At 32.8% G+C, this 10,427-nt stretch overlaps 1 long non-coding RNA gene across 1 annotated transcript; it reads right to left on the bottom strand.

Annotated features, from left to right (window-relative positions):
• Positions 1 to 507: 507 nt before the first annotated feature.
• On the bottom strand, positions 508 to 6,672 carry LOC147282734 (uncharacterized). The gene is made up of 4 exons (XR_015123145.1): positions 6,558 to 6,672; positions 4,268 to 5,338; positions 3,348 to 3,411; positions 508 to 667 (listed from the first exon to the last, which is right to left on the bottom strand). It is a non-coding gene; the product is annotated as an uncharacterized LOC147282734 (long non-coding RNA).
• Positions 6,673 to 10,427: the final 3,755 nt, after the last annotated feature.

Raw genomic sequence — 10,427 nt, 5'->3', positions numbered from 1 at the left:
AAGGATATTTATAAGATGAATAAGATGACGACAGATCATATTCTCTCTGCCTCCTCTTTTCCACAAACCCTAATTTCTACATATTTTTACAACAATTTCTAATTTGAAGAAAAATGACTTAGTCATAAGAAATATGATGTGATAAAAAGACTATTGGAAATGGCCATTCAATTTTGTCACAACTTTAGTCAATTCGTTAGCTTCCTTGAAACTTGAAAAAAACTAATGCATGTCCTTCACTGACTCATCATGACACTCTTTTTTGAATATATTTGGGATAATTACAATTGTGAGACTAACTTTTCTCTTTAAATTAAGGCAATAGTATAGAATTGGACCAATTGGTGGAGATATTTGAACCGATTTAACAATTTTATAATTCTAAATCATCATTTTTAAACTAATAATTATGACTGCATATACACATACTAAGAGTAATATAACCAATTTAAATAGTTTGTTTGAGATGGTTTCATATGTATTACTATCAAAGTTTAAACAATCACATAATACACACATAAAGGAAATGCTAATAGAAAGTATAAAATATAAAAAACAATGTTTCTATTGTTGAAAGATACAAACGATAATTAATGTCGACTCATCATCACTGAATCTCCTTTTTCTTTTGTTGGTAATGAAGATCTAAATCTCTTGCAATGTTCTCCTGCATAAAATATACAACAATAAAAGCAAATGCAAATTGAGATTGAAAACAATATATCCAAATAAACATTTAAGGTGAGCATATTAATCGAATACAAAAGCTATAAATAATAATGTTACCATTTTATAAAGCTAGGGCTTTGATGAAACTTTTTAAAATATGAAATTAATGGCAACATTTAAAAAACTGTTACAACATAATATTTCTATGAACAATGTTACTTGTACAAAAAAAATTTCTCGACCTATGTCGTATGATATGCATTTTAAATCATTGTTTAAAAAAAAAAACAACAATATTGTTATAGAGCTCAATATAAAAATGTCATATAAGTTGGAAAAAAAAAAAAAAAAAACCTAAATAGCCAGATTTTTTTGTTTTTTTAAGCCAGACTTCGAAGTCTCAAAAACCCCTTGAATTCAAACTTTGAAAGCAACAAATTAAATGGTCATGAGTCTAAGGGTATAGGCTTGTAGCAATTCCTGTATCCAAATTGGTGATTCAGATATATATGAAGCTCATATTGACTACTGGGTTCTTCGTTTAGAAGGATGAGAGAATAAGATTTTCCTAAATTAATATTTTGGGCATACAATTCATGACGATTATATCATAGAAAAATGATTGCATGATCAATTTAGATGAAAAAATTGACAACATGAAATTTCGAAAATAAAGTAAAATTTAGGGAGCAATTTGGGACAAAATGAAATTAAGAGACAAGAGCGGAGGTCAATATCACAAGTCCACAAAAAAAAAAAGTGCTTTTATAGCTTTTTATATTTCTATTGTCATAAGCTGACCTCCAATCACATACTCACATTTATGCTTAATTATCTCAAGTAAAGTTTACATTTTTTAAAAATAAACAATATACATGGCGTCATACCATAGGATGGTCGTACCATAAGATGGTCGTACCATACATGTGGTCAAACAACCCGGCTTACATAAAAATTTCTCCACATTACTCTCCTGGACTTTAGGTTTTTTTTTTTTTGCATATTTTTTTTATTCGGGGAGATCAGCATTGTGGATAATTCTATGACCCTTCTAACTAGGTTACGCAATAACTATTTTTTTTTCACTTCACCATCTAAATTATAAATTGAGCTTATTTGCCATCTTAATTTATAATTTTTTTGCAATATCAGACCTCAGTGATTTCCATCACACCTTATGTTAAAAATAAGCACCTGTGTTGCTCGTGATCTCTTTTTAAGGGGATTTTTTGTGGTCTTTTTAGGCTTCAACGAAATACCAAATGGCCTTTTTGGTCTTATTTTTAGGTTTCTTGGCCACTTAAAAAGGCCATAGATCGATTGGGTCCATAATCCCATTTGGTATTTAATTAAAGACTAGAAAACCCCTTAAAAAAGGGTCACATGCATATTTTAATGAATAGTGTGACAAAAAATCCCCAAGGTCTGACATGCAAAAAATTTGAAATCAATGTGGCAAAAGTTGACTCAATTTTTAATTTAGGTAATAAAGTGAAATTTTAGGTAACTAAAATGTAAAATAGAAAAAAGAAAAAAAAAATACCAATGAAATGTTGTTGTTAAGAATTATCAAAAACCAAATTGTGAGTTTAGGCCTCTTATAATCAGAAAAATTATTTTGAATATTAAACCCAAACCCACCCTTTAAGGGTATATATGAATAGCAAGGTGAACGAAAAACCAAAAGAACAAATAAAATTGATGGCAAAATGAATACTCAAACAAGGATCGCTATTTTCAAGAATGTGCAAGCACCACTGCACCACACACATGCAAGTTTATGTACAATGGACTATTTATATTTTATATGGCAACTTAACATACAAGCCCTATAAAACTGGGGGGCCTGGTGAGGTGGCACCACCTTAGGGCCAATTGAAGTCAAAGCTCAGGGACAATGACATTGCTATTTGTTTTCATTATAAAAATAAAAACAAATGCAATCATAATACCCTGAAGCATATAAGTGTTTTATGAGGCAAAGAATAATTGTTTAATCTATATATATAAAGCTAACATATCTCTTAAGTGAAATTTTCAAAAATCTAAAAAATGCCTTTAGTTAGTGAAATGATCAAGTGAATGAAATTTTTCATGAGTCAACTTTAAAATCATAATTTTATAATTTCTGAAATGACCTTTGCTAAATAATACCATTAAGAGGAAAAGTTTATTAAAAAAGGTTAAAATGGTAAAGTCATTTAAATAAAACTAAAATCTAAAAAAAATCTATAAACCTCAGTACTTATTGGCCATTAACTAATTAGAATCTTCTCTCTCCCTTTCTCTTTTTTCTCTCTCTCTCGATCTCCATCTTTTTTTCTTCTTTTCTATAAACAAAATTTTGATTTTAAATGGCATAAATTTCTTATTTCTTTTTTAATAGAAAAAGACTATTGGCATGAGTGTGAGTGCGTGGCTGAAAGCCTAATTTTTTTTAATGAAGCTATATCACGATGTCATATCAGTTTAAACTATATCACAGTGAACCTAATGATTCAACTTTCGACAAACCAATATACAAAAAGAATTCAAAAAAAAAAAAACCCAAAGGCGAAGTGAAAATACCAAACACATATAAAACCCAAATTCTGACGATTCAATTGCTAAAAAAACCAATAAACAGAGAAAACAAAGCAAACATAAAGAAAATAACCCAAATCGATCAATTTACCTACCTGACTTCTTTTTCTAAGGGCAGCGAGCAGGGAAGAAATCAATATCTAAAGGAGGGCTCTTACTCTGTCGTAATCAAACAAGAAACATTAGAATAAAGAATCAAGCACCAAAAGGACGAAGACAAAAATATATATATACCAAAAAAATATAAAAATACAAGAACGGAAAAATATTATAAATTACTCTTGTGATGTCCTTTATTATTATTATTCTGATGTAAATAAATTTTTATAAATAAACGTTTTTTAAAATATCTCTTACACAAATCATAATAATATCAACTCTTTTGCTAACAAGAGATTGCACCCTTTAGTTTCATTAATTAGCATAAATAAATAATATACATTTCTTTTTATAGAAAGATGCTATTCACTCCAACATGTATACTAATATCATATATTATTCGTTTCTTTTCATTTTTAAAAGGAAAATGGAATTATAAAACTGACAAAAAATGAAGTGGTATATAATGAGCAAGTAAGAGGGTTCAAGTAGAAACACCCTATTATAAAAATGGATAAAAAAAGGATTATTGAGCATTAATCCTACAATGAATGAGCTTCTCCACCTAATAGTTTAAATTTCTAGGATTGAGATATTCAATATAATATAAGATAGAATGATTAAAAATATTATCAATTGATCGACGTGAAATTGGACACGCATTACTAAAGACTTCTATGGGTGGAAGGATTTAGATTTCAAATTCATTCATTTCAAATCTATAAATTTGATAAGCACATTTTCTTTTGTCACACACTGACTTATATTAAAATTGTTTATTTATGGTTTTATACTCCAACTAATTGACTACAATGATAATATAAAAAGGGAAAGAAAAACAAAAGCAAGGCAGTTGAAAAAGATTAATTAGCTCTTCATTCATTAGTGAGAATAGTTGGTTGAAAGCTGAACATACCTTTATTATAAAAAGGGAAACGTTCAGATGGCTTTAATTTTGGACAGCCAGTAACATTCACTTGCATCAAAGGTGGCCACTTCAAAGTATAAGCTTGAGTGCAGAAACATTCAAGATTGGGCAAATTTGCAAATGTGATGGATCTCACTCGGGGAAATGTCAATTCCTCAATAGTAGTTTCTCCTTCTGCTTCTCCAACAATTTTTTCCATATCCATACAATCGATAACTTTTATTTCCTCCAGACTCATAAGAAGTTTAGCTACGTTTGGTGAGAACAAATATCTCAAATTTCCACAGTCGGATACTTCCAGCAATCTTAAGTTTCCAAAGCCTGTGATATGTTGTAAACCCTTTTCCCAAATGTGCAGTAACTTTGGTAAATGTATCAACACCAATTTCCTCAGCTTATTAAATGCTTGAACAGGATGGGTTTTGTGAAGCAGAAATATCACTTCCAGTGACTTACATTCTTCTACTTGAAGACTTTCTAGATTGTCATTAATATTTGCATCCACAATATTTGTCGCCATAACCTAAAAAAAGGCCAAAAATGTACTTGTTTCATTACATTTATCTTAAACATATCTTATATTCAAAATGTTCAAAGATTCTTTTTTCAAAAAAAGAAAAAGAAAAAATCAAGCTATATTAAAAACGGTACACAATTTTAATCCTTGATGTTTGACTTTTAGGTCCTCTATGACAACAAGCACTAGCCACTAGTATTAAAAACGCAAGATTTCTTTTTTTTTTTTTTTTGGACTGGATATTATGATGTAGGATTGAACACTAATACTGCATTGTAAGCATAACAAAAAAGAGTTAAAAGAATGAGGGAGAGAAGAGAGAGATTGACAAAACTAGCAATTTATAATTGGGTGATTGTAACTAAATAAGAATTAAAATGGAATGTTGTAGTTGCAGAAGCTCAAGTTTTGGCCACTCCAAACCATATGGAATATCATTAATTTTAACACCACTCAATGAAATTGCCCGAATTGTCCTCCAATCTGCGCCAGCGAGTCCTCTCCAATTTTAGATGCAATTGAAATTGGTTCCATTTCGCAATCTAAAGACAAAAAGTCAAAAGTAAATAAACAAAAAAACCCAAACAACAAATCCAAATCTAATAACAAAAATGACGTCGATCGTTGTTATAGGTACCGGAACGGATTCTACTTCATTAGCATATTTTATATTATAATCATTATCTCTTTATTTTGAGCAATTTAGTTGATTATTTTAATCTAATTATGTTTTATTTTGCTTAGTAAGATGAAATGTCATGTAAATGGGATAAGCTATCAATGGTAAGAAATTGTTCCAGAACCATGCAGTAATAGACAGAAAGAATGTCTAGTGCAGAGAGAAAGAAATTGTTCGAGAACCATGTAAAAACTTATTTTTCTCCCTCAAAATATTATTAATATTTAATAAGTAAAATACAAATAAAATTTAAACAAAGAATACCAAACTCATATACAGTGGCTAGACACTCATCGCTTAGCTTTTCATCTTTTTATTATTCTCTTAAAAGTGCACCAATTTTAGAGGGGAGTGTTGACATGATTAAGCTAATTAGGTGTGATTCGCTTAATTATAGGAGTTACTACTTACCATATTACTCCTCGAAGTTAAAGAAGAATAATACATCAATTAAACTCGGCACACAGCACGACCGAACCGATCTGCGTCGGTCGAATCGGTAATTCGGCACAAACCAGCCCTTATTGATCACGTACGTGAAAACCAACGAAACATAAAAAATAAAAAAGAAAGAATGGAAAAGTAGGAACATGATAAGAAAGAAACGTGATGAAACTTTGATGAAATTAAATGTTGAAAAATTGAAAGAGAAATGTTGTGAAAATCACCCAAGTACCCAACACATGCCATATAGATAGGGGAGGAAAAGGGATGAAATATATGTGGATGAAAAAATAAATGGTAAGAGTGTAAATATGTGAGAGAGAAGATTTCACATCTTAATACTGAGTGTAATTTTTTTCAAACAAAATAAGTTTGAAAGTGAGCCTCAAGCAGATCCGTCTCTGCTGGAACCATGAGAGAGAAGACAGAAACCTTACAAAGAGAACAACCCAGGAAAAGAAACAAAACAGATAACCAAAAGAAAGACCAAACAAGACATATAGCAAAACAGAGAACAAACTAAAACTACTGACTATATATAGCAGACAGAGCAAAAATAAAACCACATCCTAATCCAAAGGAAGCCCATCTGCAATTAGAACATCAGACAAAGAAGATGGATTAAAGAGCTTGCTTACCAATAAATACGAGAAGAAAGAGATCCAAACCAATTGCAATGGGGAAAATGATACAAAATGGGGGTCGGTGGCTAGGAGAGTTGAGGTAATTACCTATGGGAAGCCAAAAGGTTGCTGAAACTTGATAAGAAGAGAAAGAGACATGAGAGGTTCATAAATGAGTCAGCCTAAAATATGGGGCCTATTGTCAGAACTGGGGTCCTTTTTTTGTTGTCATAACTTGGGTCCCCTGTGGCCTGTGGGTTCAATAGTAGATTAGGCAAAAATCTAAATAGTAAATATTAACAAAATTCCTTAAGCATATTTTTTAAGTTATGAATATCTAAATAGTAAATATTAATGGAAAGAAGTTGGGAGTGACTATTTGAGTTGGAGGTGGCACGAAGTTGGAAGCAACACCGGAGTCCGGTGATTTTACATGATTTCTTAATTAATAGGATAAACGACTTCCTAATTGCGCTCCCATGGTGGCTGATCGACATCAGTTCTTAGACTACTAGTACCACAACATGCATGTCCATTGCCGATAGCTTGGTTATTTTGGGGGCAACTAAGTAATTTGATTTATTCTTCAATTTTTGGGTCATTAGAGTGGAGGAACTTGTGTACTAGAATTAAACAATTTTTCTTTTTTCAATGTGGCAATTCAACTAAATTTTTAACCACATTATAAAAAGGGCCTTTTTATAATTGGGCTCAAATATTGTTAGGAGGCCCTTTTTATAGCCGCCGCTGTGTAGGCTCTGAAGTGATCGAATGAGCATTTTAGAAGAAAGAATTGACAGATTTTCCCATGAAATTATATCACAATAAGCCTATTGATTTAACTAACTACAAACAATATATTCACATCAAGGCAATGATGGACTTTATTCCTAAGTTGCATAGCTGACCCAAACAATACCCTTATTAGTTCCATTTTTGACAAACCAACATACAAAGAGTAATAAATATCCCGTTTTTTTTTTTTTTTTGGTAGAAAAATAAAACAATTTATGACAATTCAATTGTTAGACAAACAAACCAATTAACAAAGAGAACAAATCATACATACAAAAATAACCCAAATCAATCTACCTAACTTCCGCTTCTAAGTTGCACAGCGAGCAAGGAAGAAATCAATACCCAAAGGGATTGCTCTTACTCTGTAATGGAAAAAAAAAATGAAAAACAAATAGATAAAGAAATCAAACACAAAAAATACACGAATGGAAAAAAATTTAAATTACTTTTCTGATGTCCTTTTGTACATGAAAGAATTACCACCTCTTATATGTGGACATTTATAACGAGTTTTTCTTTATTTTGTTTTTGAAATCCATAAATTTGATAAGCACATATTTTGTTTTTGTCACATGATAACATCTATGAAATAGATATTACAATTGTGTATTTATGGTTTTATGCTCCAAATAATCCGATATAATAATAAAATAAAGTAAAGAGGAACAAAAGCAAGGGAATTGAAAATAATTAAGCTCTTCCATTAATTAGTGAGAAATAGTTGGTTGAAAGTAGAAAATACCTTTTCCCTTGTGACTGTTCAAACCCACGAGCAAATGTCTTTAATTTTGGACACCCAGTAACATTCACTTACTCCAAGGATGGCCAGTTCAAAGAATAAGCTTCAGTGCAGAAAAATTCAAGGTTAGACAAATCTTCAAATGTGATAGATCTTGCTTATACTTTAATGGTCAATTTATTCTAAACCAGTAACATCATTGTCATTCATGTTTGGCGGAGGATGATGAGAGGACGGTGGCGGGACAAACCCAGGTATCGCCTTGGTCAATGCAGCGTACAATGCCTCCTTCTCCGTTCTCTCAGCTCGTAGGTCCTCCTGCAACTTCTTCACTTCAGTGGACAATCTTGCGACGATTGCAAATGGCTGAGAAGAAGACGAGGACCGAACGTTATTGAATGCAAGATTTTTTTGGGACTAAACATTATTATTTTTTATTCACCAATATTACACTACTCAAAAACTGTTAAAAACTATTAGGAAAACTCAAAAGTAAACATTCTTTTTTTTTAACTCACAAGAACCAAAATAAGGTGACGGACCCGCTTCCGCATTTTGGCAAAACAGTGCCGAGTGGCATTGTTCATCAAGCGCTCGGCTACTATAGTGCAGTAACAGTTTCAAGTACAATGGGGAGGAGGAGGGAGTGAGAGCTGAGCGAAGGAGGAGGCGAGAGTGACTGACTGAAGGAGGAGGCGAGAGTGACTGCGGCGCTGCGAGGGTGAGGGAGTGAGTGAGCGAGAGTGACTGAAGTGAACCCAGAAATGGGTATAAACTTAAAGACTTTGGGCGACGAACATGAATTCGTCCCCCAAAATGACTTTGGGCGACGAACGTGTTAATTCGTCGCCTAAAGTCACTTTGGGCGACGAATTCATGTTCGTCGCCCAAGTATATTAAAGCGACGAACATGAATTCGTCGCCCCAAGTATATTAAAGCGACGAACATGAATTCGTCGCCCAAAGTGACTTTGGGCGACGAACGTGTTAATTCGTCGCCTAAAGTCACTTTGGGCGACGAATTCATGTTCGTCGCCCAAAGTTGTTGACTTTAGGGCACCGCTTTATCCCGCCATAATTTCAGACTTTGGGCGACGCACTGTTCGTCGCCTAAAGCTACATTTCGTCGCCCAAAGTTGAATTTTTTTATGAACCATGATCGTTCATACGTTCGAGCTCCAATACCAAACTTCTAGATCTCCAATTGACCTAATATTTTAGAGGAATGATCTTTGAGTGACAAACTAATAAATGAACGGTTCAGATCGTTAAAAACACAATCGACATATAAGGTTCTACATATAAATCAGTGGTTTTTGCATTTGAAGAATAAAATTATATCAACTCTTTCGTTAAAACCTTGTAGCTTCAATAATTGTGAAGACCACAACGTGATTATCACAATCAGAGCCATTCTTCATATATGTTCATACTCAAAGATCAACCCTGGAAAAAATCGGCTCAATCGTAGTTCATCTACCCGTTCGATTATTAATATAAGAATCAAGATCGTTCATACATCTAAATGCTAAACCTAACTTCTACATCTCCAATTGAGTTAATTTTTTGCATGGATGATCTTTGAGTGAGCCACTAAGGAATGATCGGTTCGGATCGTTAAAAACACAATACAAAAGTGATCTTCTACATACAAATACACTTGAAGAGTATAATTATATTAACTTTTGGGTAGAAATTTTGGCGATTCAACAATTTGTGAAGACTACAATGTGATTTCAACGATCGGAACCGTTCATTCTATTCGTTTATACTGGAAGATCATCCCTGCAAAAAATCGACTAAATCGGAATTCATCTCATACTTCGATTCGTATTAGAAAATTTACAATCGTTCATAAGTTCAACCACCGTTACCTAACTTCTACATCTCCGATTGAGCTAATTTTTTGCATGGATGATCCTTGAGTGGGGAATTAAAAAATGAATGGTTATGATCTTTGGAAATACAATCGTATCGTATGCTATTACATATATAAAATTGTAAACAAAAAAGTATTCTTACTTTGGGCGAGGAACTACAAATTTCGTCGCCCAAAGTGATCTTGGGCGAGGAACCTCACAATTCGTCGCCCAAAGTTACTTTGGGCGACGAAATGTTAGGTTCCTCGCCCAAACCATTATTACAAAACAGGATGACCCTTTGGGCGACGAACAGGTTCCTCGCCCAAACATAGTTTGGGCGACGAACATAATTTCGTCACCCAAAGACCCTTTGGGCGAGGAATATGTATATTCCTCGCCCAAAATGAGTTTGGGCGACGAAATATTTTGTCACCCAAAGTAAGTTTGGGCGACAAATTTACGTTTTCCTCGCCCAAAGACACTTTG

The sequence above is a fragment of the Dryas octopetala genome, chromosome 6, assembly GCF_963921425.1.
Source record: "Dryas octopetala chromosome 6, drDryOcto1.1, whole genome shotgun sequence".
NCBI lineage: Eukaryota > Viridiplantae > Streptophyta > Magnoliopsida > Rosales > Rosaceae > Dryas > Dryas octopetala.
Note: the sequence above shows the minus strand (reverse complement) of the source record. Positions and strands in the feature narration are given on the sequence as shown.